The sequence below is a fragment of the Mauremys mutica genome, chromosome 22 (assembly GCF_020497125.1).
Source record: "Mauremys mutica isolate MM-2020 ecotype Southern chromosome 22, ASM2049712v1, whole genome shotgun sequence".
Taxonomy (NCBI): domain Eukaryota; kingdom Metazoa; phylum Chordata; order Testudines; family Geoemydidae; genus Mauremys; species Mauremys mutica.
The window spans coordinates 8,467,575-8,481,132 of NC_059093.1; the positions used below are offsets into that span (position 1 = coordinate 8,467,575).

At 45.1% G+C, this 13,558-nt stretch overlaps 1 protein-coding gene and 1 long non-coding RNA gene across 3 annotated transcripts in view; one reads left to right on the forward strand and one right to left on the reverse strand.

Annotated features, from left to right (window-relative positions):
* The window catches only part of LOC123354895, a 37,226-nt gene that overhangs the window by 22,438 nt on the left and 1,230 nt on the right, over positions 1 to 13,558 (reverse strand). For both annotated transcript variants that reach the window (XR_006574949.1, XR_006574948.1), the window contains exon 2: positions 6,447 to 6,611. This is a non-coding gene — a long non-coding RNA (uncharacterized LOC123354895). The remainder of the gene's footprint in view (positions 1 to 6,446; positions 6,612 to 13,558) is intronic.
* LOC123354888 (tubulin-specific chaperone cofactor E-like protein) overlaps positions 12,815 to 13,558 on the forward strand; it is a 97,187-nt gene continuing 96,443 nt past the window's right edge. Inside the window, exon 1 of the mRNA XM_044997266.1 lies at positions 12,815 to 12,889. The gene's annotated coding sequence lies outside the window, so the exon portion shown is untranslated. The remainder of the gene's footprint in view (positions 12,890 to 13,558) is intronic.

A 13,558-nucleotide genomic window follows, 5' to 3' on the forward strand; every position in this document is an offset into this window, starting at 1 on the left:
GTTTTAAATTTACACTTTATTTCCAGTCTGAATTTGTCTAGCTGCAACTTCCAGCTGCGGCTGCACCACTGCGAAATTAAAGAGGTTAAAAATAACCTCTCTATGCCTCCTTGCTATTCCCCTGTTTATGCAGCCCTAGCTTACACAGGTGCACTTTTGGCCACAGGCTCACACTGGGAACGCATGTTTAGCTGTTTATCCACCATGCCCCCGCCAAATCTTTTTCATAGACACTGCTTTCCAGGATCGCGTTCCCCAGCCTATAAGTATGGCCTATGTACAAGTATACAAACCGAGCAGGAACACACACTCAAACTGGAGTGGGACACTGCCCTCCCCCCTTTGGTCTCACTCTGGAAACCATTCTGATGGCCTCTTTCATTTGGCCAATCCCACTCACATGTTAATGAAGGTCAAGCTTTGGAGTGGTTTGCCATCCAAATTGCACTTTCCCAGCATAGCCATTGCTTGAGAAAATGGGCGTAATTCTAGTAAGATCGCTCTGTGCAGTCCACTGGGAGGCGACGATTAGATCAATTAAAATATAGTACTTGGCTTTAATCCCTTTTAATTGTTTCACCAGAGCCCCCCTGCCTCCCTCTCCATTACAAGAGATTCGCTGCAGAACCCAGGAGGCCTGGACACTGAGTGTTTCTATTACCTAAAGTCCCTTGGTTACCTTCCTCCCCTGTTAATATGAAAACACACATCCTCCAGATTGGCCAGTCTTATTGGTTAGGAAAAGCTCTAGTATGAAAATAACAAAAACTCTGGGGATTCTTTTTTGATGAAAGTTTTATTCATTTTTGCATTCCAGGCAGTTTAATTTTTCACTCAGCACTTCCCCCTGAAGTCCAGCCTGTAACTAACTGTGGGCGCTGGGAAGGTGTTGATGTGGCCCTAAGGCCTTTGCAAGACTAGCGGAGGGGCTGTTTACTGAACTTGGTAGCATCAATAAAACACAAGAGGCACATCTTGAGGCTTGCAAGCCAGCAGGACTGTGGCAAGCTGAAAATGACAAGAAGGGATAGCTCAGTGGTTTGAGCATTGGCCTGCTAAACCCAGGGTTGTGAGTTCAATCCTTGAGGAGGCCACTTATGGATCTGGGGCAAAAATTGGTCCTGCTAGTGAAAGCAGGGGGCTGGCCTCAATGACCTTTCAAGGTCCCTTCCAGTTCTAGGAGACTGGTATATTATTTAGGTAATTATTACCTTTTATCTCTTTTTAGTTCAGTTCTTCTGACTGGATAATAGTGAAGATGACTGTTTAACCATTTCAGAACCAAAAATGTTCCTTGATGGTGATGTCATAGGATTGGGTTGCCCTTTAAGGGTCAGCCCTCCTGCCAGTCATTAATCAGTTGCCTCCCTCCAGGTGAGAGAAAGGGCTGACAGGAAGTTAACTCAGGGATGAGAGTTATAGGGTGTAGGGTTGGTCAGGAAAGGGTTTAGTGTAATGCTAGCTAGGTGAAAGACCTGGGTGGGGAAAAGCGTAAGTAGTATTAGAAGCTAAAGCCTTTTGAGGTAGATACCTTAGGAGGGGCCATGCAGCAGGACCTGGTATTCTTGTTTTGACTGATGTTAGATTGAATTTGTTTGAACAGTAATAGGTTCCTGGGAAAAGGGAAGGAAACAGCTTCCTTTCATTGATTCAGCTGGCTGGCGAATTGGTCTACGGGGGTATGTAAGAAAGGAGAAACAGAGGCAGGATTCAACACTGAGTTTAAGGAAACCTTGTTATACATGGCCTATAAAAACAGGAAAAATGCTTGTTCAAAGAGACAAGCCACAGCTAACTGGACTTAAATCCCTTGGTCCCTAACTAATTACCTATAATATCCCACTTGTCCTTCTTACCCCTTCTAACAGGACTTTTGGGCCCAATTGTCAGCAGGTATAAAATGGGCATAGTTTTATTGACTTCAGTGGAAATGTGGTTGTACATTTAAAGGCCTGATTCTAAATTCACATTGGTGTAAATCAAGAGTAACTCCATAAAAGCAAGTAGAGTTATGCTGATACAATAGTAGCATAAATGAGATCAGAACTGGGCCCTTATTCTGCAAAAACTCTAAACCAGACTTTAAATAGAGATCTAAAAGAAAAACAAGGGAGAACCAGGATACCTAAGAGTCCAGTGTCTTATAAATTCCCTTCCAAAGATGCTGCTGCCATACTGGGAAAAGTCTAAATGCTGGTGGGCATAATTTGTAAATTATTCAACTTTCAGCTTCTCCTTTAGAGTTTGTAAAGGAGAAGATAAATGTGCACAAATGCCTGCTGAGTAGAATATAAAAAACCCAAAGTGCCACAAATCCCATTATGATTTGATGGCCACAAACTGATTGAAAACACACACCTGAAAGCAGTAGTGATGAATTCAGTAAAAGTAGGTTCCTCTGATACTTGATGCCATGGTGAGAAATTCAGTCTCTTATCAGTTGGATCAGTACAATGGATACAACTCTGAGAGATTTTTCAGGAAGGAATGCACTCCATTCCAGCTGAATTCATAGTCCCTTTTACAGCAAATAATATTGCATCTTTGGGATAAAAGTACTTCACAAACTGTAGGCAGGGATCAGCTGAAACCCCATTAATGTGCAGCTGCTTCTCAGGTGGAACGTGGCAACCATTTAACAGTGTAAAGTGCAACTTAAAACCAGCGTCCAAAAAGGTCTGCTAAAGAGAGACAGATAATAAAAGGGAAGGAAGCAACTTCATTAGCCCAATATTCTAGTTTCCTCTTCATATTCCAGCACTGTGGTTATCAATAGAGCTGTCAATCCTCCAAGACCAAAATGTCACTGGCCAGCTTTCAGACAGTCATGTTTGAGATTATATATTTTCTATATATGTTTTCATACCACATATCAAATACTGAAACATTTGTTTCAAAACAAATATTGTTATCACTGTGACAAATAACAGCTTGGATTATTAAAACTGGAAAGATTTAATATTTACTTTTTGCACTATTTACATTATTTGGCATTGCCTTTTTCACAGTTGGATCAATGAGAATAGGCTAGTTAGTTTCACTTTTGTTTTTTGGTTAGTTTTGCTTTTTGACTAGGGTTGCAATGGTTTGCAGTGGAATGTTTGCTTCAAAGTGCCCACTGGAATTTAAAGGTACTACCAATGGAATCATTTCTAACAGGCTTAGGTTTTTGTTAATGAGCTGCTAGCATTCTTAAATAGGCAAATCCTCAGCTTCTATAAATCAATATGGCCTTCAAGGGATTTATGTTGATTTACACCAGCTACGGACCTAGCCCGAACTGTGTACTACAAATACAAACTGAAGTGCAGCACAGAGAGGGTTTAATACACAATATGAGCCAGATACCCCACTCATGTAAACAGCACAGCTCCATAGACATCAGTTGACCTACACTGATTTATACCAGTTGATGATCTGGCCCTATATCTCTGCAGTTCTGTTTGCCCCCCCTCAAGAACTCATGTTGCTTTAGACCCCAAAGAGAGAACACTTCCGGTCTCACATCAGCCCTTCTCTAGGGCCCAGGTAATGTTGATGAGTTTATTCCTTTGACTTTCTCCAGGCTTAGTTCTCGCTGAGCTGAGATTTGATGTACTTTATTTCTAAGCCTAAAGCAAATGCAAATGAGAGTGAAAAAAAGACTTCTCTTATTCCCAGGTGAGCATTAAGATGACTGATTTGTCTGCCAAAAGCCTATTGTTCTTCCAGAGTCTACAGTAAACAGCCCAAGCACATTTGCGAGGGTGTTCACAGGAGATGCTCTGATTATTGCTCGCAAGATTAAACCAGGACTAGATGAACACACAGCTTCCAGTTTTATTCCTGCGCCATTTATCAACCATGACAGGCTTAGTCTATAGGCAGCCTAAATGGAGGTGAGAGCGTAGTAAGGACCCTGAAATCCAGAGTAACACTGCTAAGTGCCTCTGTACTAAGGGTCCAGTGTCAAATACAACTCACTCTGGCATTAAGAGAGTCTGTTTGTTGGTAATTTCAGATGGCACGGAGCTGGGCAGACAAATGTGTGAATGTAATGCAGACTTCTATACCAAATTATGATCAAAAGTGACAGCTGAGGTTTCTTAGGACTTGGGGAAATTGACCAGCACAGCTATAGCAGAATAGCTATTGCACGATAGCTATTCCACTAACACTTCCATGTGGACATGCTATTCTGGAATAATTACTCTGCTGATTCTCTCCTTTCTCAAATCTGTGGGGCAAAAGAGTATGAGTTAATACTGACTAAACAAGGAGTAATGGTCTCAAGTTGCAGTGGGGGAGGTTTAGGTTGGATATTAGGAAAAACTTTTTCACTAGGAGGCTGGTGAAGCACTGGAATGGGTTACCTGGGGAGGTGGTAGAATCTCCTTCCTTAGAGGTTTAGGCTCTGGCTGGGATGATTTAGTTGGGAATTGGCCCTGCTTTGAGCAGGGGGTTGGACTAGATGACCTCCTGAGGTCCCTTCCAACCTTGATATTCTATGATTCTATGAAATCAGATTTAGCTTCCTTATCTATGCTATGTACCTTATCGGTCACCTTCCCTGCCTAGCACCACTTTTCCCTTCCATTGCCTGAAGGACCAGGGCAGCAGTGTTTGCTGAAGCTTCTGGCGGTGCAACTCTACCAGAGCCATTGCCAAGAGACTGAATGGAGCTCAGGGCCAGGAGACACTATAGAGGCACAGTCTGTGCAGACACAACCCTGGATCCTAGTGACTGCCCCATGTTCTGTAAATTGCAAATCCCAGTTACTACCAACCCTCACAGGCAGCCCCGGGGCAAGATCCCATCCCTCATTACAGCCCCTTAGTGCCACTCTGGAGGCAGAATGGTGCAGGATTGCTCCCTTGGGGAACTTCTGCAGTGCGCCACCTCCTGCAGTAACCTCACCCCCCAACAATGTGGGGGAGGGGCCAGGGACAGCATAGGACAGGAGGGGGAGCACCTGGGACAATCCAGCTATTTTGAACTACAGAACAGCCCACTGGTGGCTGGGAGGAAGCAGCTGTAAATTAATCTAGTTCCAGGGGCTACTCTAATTTAGGCCAGGGACTTAATGCTGGTGCCTGAAACAGCCCAGAATCCCAGAGGTGCAAAACTGTGAAACTCATGCACACACTGGGCTGGACTTCCTGTGAGGCACCACTTAGTATCTGGCCTGTTGTCTTTACATCAAATCTGATGTTACCAGTCTATCTGCACTGCACAGGGCCTGTCTGTTGGGAACGCCTTTGGGCTACATGAACTAATCGCAATGTGGAAGGGACCCTATCCAAAGATGGAATGCCATAGCATGCCACGATACCGCAGTACTATGTGCTTGGCCACTCAGCTTGTCCTTGCTTCTGCATATGGTTATTTTGTTTACAGAGCACAAAGTAACCAGTGGTTAAAGCAGGGGATTGAGACTCCTCCTGACTTATTGTGGGACTTGCAGCAATTCCCTAGACCTCTCTGTGCCTCAATTTTCCCATAAGTAAAATGGGGAAGATTATCGTTACTATGAAGAAAAAGGATCATGCAGTGGTTAGAGCACTAGCTGGAACTTGGGAGAGTGGAGGATTCAATTTCTTGATCTGCCAATGACTCCCTGTGTGACCCTGAGCAAATCCTTTAGCCTTTCTGTGCCTCAGCTTCCCATCTGTACAATGGGGATAATAGCACTGCCCTGGGAGGACAAACACATTAAAGACTGGGAGACACTCAGATACTAGGGTGATGGGGACCAGATAAGTACCTTAGATTGACACATGGGAGTGAGGGGAGGCATATTGTGAGGCTTAATTCATTTGCATTTGCAAAGGGCTTTGAAGGCTTCGAATGAAAGGTGCTGGAGAATTGCCATGTGTTAGCTAATAATAATTGCTTCAACATGAGGAAAGCTGGAATCCTATAAATAGGCCGGCATCTTTCCAGAGGCCAGATCCTGTGCCCAATCTGTATAAGTAAGTCCCTTTCCACGATCAGGGAGAGCTACAGAGCTTGTGATTTTTCCTCCCAACTCCAAAAGTAGCCATACTCCAGCAAGGCTGGCAAGGAAGGCCCAGCGAGTTCCATGCCTGGAGCCCCATCACCTGTTCCCCTCTAGCTAGGTCCATAGATGCTTTGGGTTAGGATTTAGAAAGCTGACACTTTCCCGTGCCACTTGTGCTCTTGGCTGTCAGACCCCGTGACGTGAGGAGCAGCTGACAGCAGATTCTTTCTTAGCTGCTGCTCCTCCTTGTATTCCATTCTGGGCAGAGAATGAGCTAGAATCAGGTCTCCGCAAACTGTGCAGAGGACAGATAGTGCTGGCTCCTCTTTGGAGAATTACAGACACACCCCCAGCTTACCGAAGGAGTTATTGTCCCCTTAGGAGGGTCTAAGTGGGCTACACCAGGGACCCTTCTCAGCTTGGTGAGGACTCAGCATAATCTGTGCCCATTCTTGCCTTCCATACCTGCTGAGTTTCACAGGTGCGTTGTTCTGTGGCAGGAATCCAGCGCTTGCTGAGCTGATTTGCATGCTAATGCCCACGGTGCCCTCTCAGGTATCTCTTAGTGCCGCTGGTGTCTGAGCTGAATAGAAGGTCTGCCGTTGCTTGTGGGTGCAGAGAGCTTTTTTCCTATAGAGGATACAAGGAAGGCATTTCTCAGTCGTGGCCTCAGCACTGTTCTGAGTGGGGAATGGGGATACATTGTAATGCTAATATACCAGGCAGCTCACTTGGTTGGGCACACATACTAAGTGATCGTGGCATTCATATTAACACCTTTTGGTCCCCCGCATTCACTGCCATGACTAATAACACAACTCCGCACTCAGATTGCACTTTACAAGTGAAATCCTGGCCCCGTTGAAGTCAATAGGAGTTTTGCCAATGACTTTATTGGAGCCAGGATTTCACTCTGTATGTTCAAAATGCTGTACAGACGTTATCTCAGTAATCCTGGGTAAGTATCATTAGCCCCTTTTTACACCGGAGGCACAGAAGCGTGAAGTGGCTTGCCAATTCTGCGCAGTACACCCCGAATTCTGCACTCTAACCAGTGCCTCTGTATTAATGATTACAGTTTGCTCAGATCGGTTTTGGTGCAAGTTGCATTGGTTTTGCACTGTACAGACATTTCTGCTTTGGAACCTTAGCACTTTGTGCTAGGCACTGTAGAAGCACAATGAGATCCTAATCTGTGACTGGGACTCTGAGGCATTCTGGTAATACAATTAATAATAGTAGCGCAGAACACTTGCTTTTTTGTGCTTTAACCTGACAACGGAAGTGAGCTGGGACATTCCGACAGTCCCTTGATCTGTTTGTTATGATCCCTATTTTTATTAAACTGCACCAAAAAAACACCCCACCTGAAGTGTTCTGGGCTCCCTTGTCTATCTTGTAAAAACACACAGATAAATTAATGGACTCATCAATTATACTAGATCAGACCAAATACCCAGAGACAGCATAAATATAACAAACATTCATCAGCTTTCTCCGTGCAATCCCTGCCAGAGTCTCATAGCATCACTAGTTACCACCATCACCTATTCAGGGACCATGGGTTTCTTTCACCTTCTTTGGCAGTATGGGGTGTGGATCACCTGCTGGGATCATCTGGGCATGACTCACTTAATCAACATTCTGCCACTCCATGGGACTTGGGCATTGGTGGCACCTTGGTCTCTCCTGTTCTCTGTCGGGGCACACAACAATTTAGTCCCCTGAGGACTGAAATGCTTTGGTTTAACAAAAATCTTGGGGCTCAGTATAAGGGTTTCTGGGTGAAATGTAATGGTCTATGACAGGGGTGGGCAAACTATGTCCCAGGGGCCACATCCAGCCCATCAGACATTTTAATCCAGCCCTTGAGCTCCCACTGGGGAGCAGGGTCCAGGGCTTGCCCCGTTCCGGCGCTCCAGTCCAGGAGCGGGGTCAGGGGCTTGCCTGACTCCACATATACCGTGGCTCCGCACAGCTCTTGGAAGCTCCTGCACGTAGGGGCAGCCAGGGGGTGCCACATGCTGCCCCCGCAGCTCCCATTGGCTGGGAACCATGGCCAATGGGAGCTGCAGGGGCGGCACCAGCAGACAGGGCAGCATGCAGAGCTGCCTGGCCACGCCTCCACATAGGAGCCAGAGAAGGGACATGCCGCTGCTCCTGGGAGCTGCTTGAGGTAAGCGCCACCTGGAGCCTGCACCCCTGACTTCCCCCCATGCCTCAACCCCCTGCCCCAGCCCTGATCCCCCTCCTGCCCTCTGAAGCCCCTGCCCCAGCCCTGATCCCCCTCCAAACCCCATGGTCCCAGCCTGGAGCACCCTCCTGCACCCCAAACCCTCATTCTCAGCCTCAACCGAGAGCCCACACACCCAGCCAGAGTCCTCCTCCCCCTGCACCCCAACCCCAGCCTGGACCCCCTCCCGTGCACTGAACTCCTCATTTCTGGATCCACCACAGAGCCCACATCCCCAGCCGGAGCCCGCACCCCCTCCCACACCCCAACACCCAATTTCATGAACATTCATGGCCCGCCATACAATTTCCATACCCAGATGTAGCCCTCGGGCCAAAATGTTTGTCCATCCGGGTCTATGGTATACAGGTGGTCAGATTAGAGGATCTAATGATCCCTTCTGGCCTTAAACTATATAAAACTATGAAATACCAGGTAGCTGATGGCAAGTTAGACCCTGCAGTGTGCCTAGAAGCTCAACTGTTTATTCACTGTCTGGGTGACAAGGTGGACGAGGTAATATATTTTATTGGACCAACTTTGTGTGGCTTGAAAGCTTGTCTCTCTCTCCAACAGAAGTTGGTCCAACAAAAATATCTCACACACCTTGTCTCTCTAATATCCTGGGACCAACATGGCTATAGCTACACTGGATATTTGCTGGGTAAAATTAATCCGCAGTGCAAATAGACAGCACAAGATTTTTTTCATGTTTCAGGGAATTACCTGAAAAGTTCTCCCCTTTAGTTGTTAATGGTTAGCCAGGAAAGCAGGAAAAATCTTAAACAAAACGGTTAAAGTACATTTTGTCCCGTGATCATCTCAAGGTGAGTTCAGAAACCAACCAAAAACTAGCAGAAATGTGCTGGTATTTATTGATTAGTTTTTTTATTTTGCAATCTGATTTTGTTAAATCAAAAGTGAATCAAGTGATATCTGCAGGCTAGTGATATTATATTTAAATGATTATAGTCTAGTGATGCCTACTTGAAAAGTAGCATGAGAGTGCATTAGGCCTGGATAATTTACAGAGACCCACAAAATGATTCATGAAGCTCTTATGTGAAATCTGAGGTCATAGTGAATTGTTACTTTAAATTAATGGTTTAGTGAGAAGCTGCTTTGAGCTGATCGGTTGGGGATAGCTGTTAGTGAAGTTGGATTTTAAAGTTATTAGATAAATATCTGAGAGCTGCCACTGCTGTGCATTTATATTATAGCATTGCATCTTAAAAGGCTCAGTACTGCAATGTGCTCAGAGCCCTCAAAATCTCCATGTATGTCTACACTCCATCTTACAGTGAGCTCCCCAGCCTGGGTGCACAGATCAGCGCTAGCTGGTCTCATGCTAGCATGCTAAAAATAGTTGTGTAGATGGTGCTCTGAACCACCTCCTCCCAGCCCCGAAGTTATAGAATCGAAGCTCCAGCCTGAGCTGCATCATCAATACTGCTGTTTTTAGTGTGCTAGCACAAGCCCCACTACCACAAGTCAGTGGCATTGGCTGGGAGATTCATTCTCAGATGCAGAATAGACATGGCCACATTCATGTCAATGGAAGTGGAAGGCCTTCAATATCTCTCAGGATCGAGCCCCTCTGCTGGTCTAGAGCTCAAATTCGGATGATATGTCTAACGGGATTTTCACCTTTAACTCCCCTCGTAATCCCCAGCCAAAATGAAAGTTCTTCTCTCAACGCTTATTAAAGCTCCAAATTTATTTCTCATTATTAAATCATGAAATCGGCCAAAAATGTTTAAATTAAGTGAAAGGAAGAGAGATTTGTGAGAAAATTGAAGTCTCTCTGAGGAATTGAAGAATAATCCCCAAGGGTAAAGGAAGATGTGGTTGTCAAACCAATAAGCAAATGGATATAAAAGCTACAAAAAAGAAGTAAAGAGCCACAAGATGTTTAATTTTTTGCCAAAAACAATTAAACAACACTAAAAATGAATCATTTCAATATTTAGATGACAATTTGGGGGCAGCAGTATCCAGTGGATATTAAACTTGTACTGGCTCTGCCACTGACTCCCTGTGTGACCTTGAGCAACTCACCTCACCTCTCAGTTTCCCCATCTGTAAATTTGGGATAATGAGACTTACCAACTTTTCTGAAATGCATTTGGATCCATAGATTTAAAGGTGTTAACTATTATTTTTATTGGCTGGGAATGTGGATAAGGCACCCAAATACTACTGAAAATCAATGAGGCTTGGGTGCCTCATTCCCACAGGTCCCAACCATTCTTATTAAGTGAAATTAAATACGGCACAGTAGAGCTGGGCATAAGCCATGGGATATGAATCTTCAGCCAAACTTTCTCTGGCTTTGGGGATGTTTGCATCCAGAGTACTGGTTCATCTTTAAAATGGGTCAGAATAATGAAATAAGGATTAAACTGGTCTTTCACCCAGCATGAATTTATTACTGATGAATGGTGCAGGACTAATGCCCTATTGAGTGAAGCCTACTTTCCATTCACAGAATAGCTAGATTACAGGTAAGCAGCAGTGCAAGCTTCTCCCATATTTTCCCACCAACAGGGTCCTCAACCATTATTAAAGGAAATGTGAAGAGGTGATTTTAGTTCCCATAACCTATTTGGTCCTTGAGTTCTCTGCTGAGCCTGTCAGCAAAGGGTTGCACTTAGTGCCGGGTGTGGTTTTGTGATGTGGATACCTGTCTACTAGGGATTGGATTGAAACCCACCAAACTCTTTTCACATGGACCATGAGACAGCCAACAGATAAGCACTTTCAATCACTACCAAGTTGGGCTGAATTCAAACTGGCAGATAGAGGTGAAAGACTATATCCCATTAACAATTCTCCGAGTTATGTAGTCCCCATTAAAGTAGATTTGTATTTAGCCCAGGGAATGCATTGGTCATAATCTCACACTCACAGACTTGACCCAGTAGAGGTCAACAAGGAAATCTATTATGTCCAGTTGAATCTGTAACTCTAGAATGCAGCAATTAAAATGAATTTGGTATCGAAATGCCAATCTGATGGCACAAGTTATGAGCTAAGGTACATTCTTACTCTTTGTGTACTAGTGATTGAATAGCTTAGGTAACCCGTGAAAAAACATGGGGGTTGTTAGAAGAAGACTGCATATTCTGAATGCATCTGGGTTCTTTATCTTACTAAAACAGATGAGGAGGTGGGAAGCAAAGCAAACAGAGACAAAGCACTCTTAGGAATGTATAAAAGGAAGCAAATAAGCCATTCAGAGGAATGTAGATAAGTGTTTCTTCTCTGTTAAAGAGAAAACCAGCCCTGTGAAAGCTGTGTGTATATTTTGGAGTGTTGATAGCATGGCTTCTAACACTGCACATTGCCATGGTAACAAATCCACGGCTCTGACTTCATGGGTATGACACACACCTAAACTTCAGGGTGACACTGGGGATAGAACTCAGACCATGTGAAAGCACAGGCTCATACTGTGACAGCAACTGTGGTAACTGACCGGACACTGACAAGATAGTAACCTTTTGTAACCCTGAATTAGGACAGGTGATTGGGACCAGGAAATCGATATACTTCTTACCAGCCTTTTTTTATTACAGTTGCAAACTCAATATTTTATTTTAAAAGCCTTCCTGCATGAAGGCCCAGCAACGAGCAGAGGTGGGGAATCAGAGAAAGAGGCTGAACCAAAGGGTGGCAATACATGCAGGACCAGTTCTGAACTAGCTTAATGCGGCTCTTAACCTTGTAACAGGTACCTAGATGCTGTGTTGACAGCTACTGTTACAGCAGAATGCTCTGAAAATGGTCAGGCTTGGGCTCGTTGTGATCTCTGGTGTGGAGTTTCACTGTGGAGGAGCAACTGCTGATATTGCTCTGTCCCAAGCGTTTTGCCCTCAGATCAATCAGTTATATTATTACTTGTATTATACCAACAGCATGGTACGTGCTTTAGATAGGTAGGATGACAAAGCTACTATCCCAAAGAGATCACAAGAGATCTGATATAATTAGCTGGCCTCCATCACTGCAATATCTGAATGCTGCACATCTTTAATGTATTTGCCCTCACAATGATCCTGTGAAGAAGGGAAGTGGTATTATCCCCATTTTAAGACTAGAGAAACAGGCACAGAGAAACTAAGTGACTTTCTCAAAGTCACGCAGGAAGTCTGTGGTAGAGATGTGGATTTCTCGCAGCCCAGGTTAGCGCTGTACACGCTAGACTGGCCTTCCATCCATCTAGATAGCATCCATAATGATACTATTGTGTTCAATTGTCTTGGTGGGCTATGGATGGGTGCCTATTTGTAACAGTAGTATTGTGCTGGTGATGCTGGAGAGGTGCAGAGCTGCTGATGCCTCATGGAAAGATTTTGACCCATTTAATTTCACCATCCTTGATGTAACTCCACTGACAAATTTCCTCCACTGATGACTTGTAGCAGAGGTGAAATCCCTCATTTTAGACAGCTTCTATTTCTTATCGTCTAGTATCACTGAGGATGTTTGTGGGAAATCAGGAAGATTTGTTGCCAACAAGTTTATCCAGTGCTGCTGCTTTATCCTCTGTGTCTTATCATACTCTCTTGTGACATCATGGCCAGTCACATGCAGAGAGGAGCCATGACCAAGGTATTAAGCAGCAGAAACAGACAAACTTGTAAATGATGGCTGGGCTTTCCTGCAAGTCTCTGTAAGTACAGGTCTGTCGCAACTTACGCGCATTTAACATGCGCGATTTCAGCTTTACGCTGTAGGGCTGGAGTCTGGGGGTGTGGCCTAAAGCGGAAAAGGCATGGCCTCAAGATTTAAGGTCCTGGGGCACCAGCTGTGGCTGGGAGTCCCAGGGCCTTTAAATCACTCAAGGGGCTCCCAGCTGCAGAGGTGGCTGGTGGCCCCTGGGGCGAACTAAAGGGCCCGAGGCTCCAGCCACCGTGGAGCTCCGGGCCCTTTAAATGCCAGCCCCAGCCCGGCTGCCAAAGCTGCGGGTGGGATTTAAAGGGCTCCTCCGGGCTCCCCACCGCGCTTTAAATGCCGCCTCAGCCCGGCCGCCAGAGCTGCGGGCGGGATTTAAAGGGCTTGGGGATGTAATTCTGAGTATACGCGGTTTTCGCTCTATGCGCTAACCGTGGAATGGAACCCCCGCGTAAGATAAGACTTGCCTGTATTAGGTGAAAGGTGGGGTGGAAAGGCAGTGCAGTATTTAAGATAGGACCTTTATCCAAACTGCCTGTGGATTAGCTTGATAAGTTTATGGAGGGAATGGTTTGATAGGATAATGTGATTTAGTCAATAGGTCAATAACGTGCGACCACTGGTAATTAGTACCGAGGGTCAATGTTGGGATATTTAAAGTCTTTTT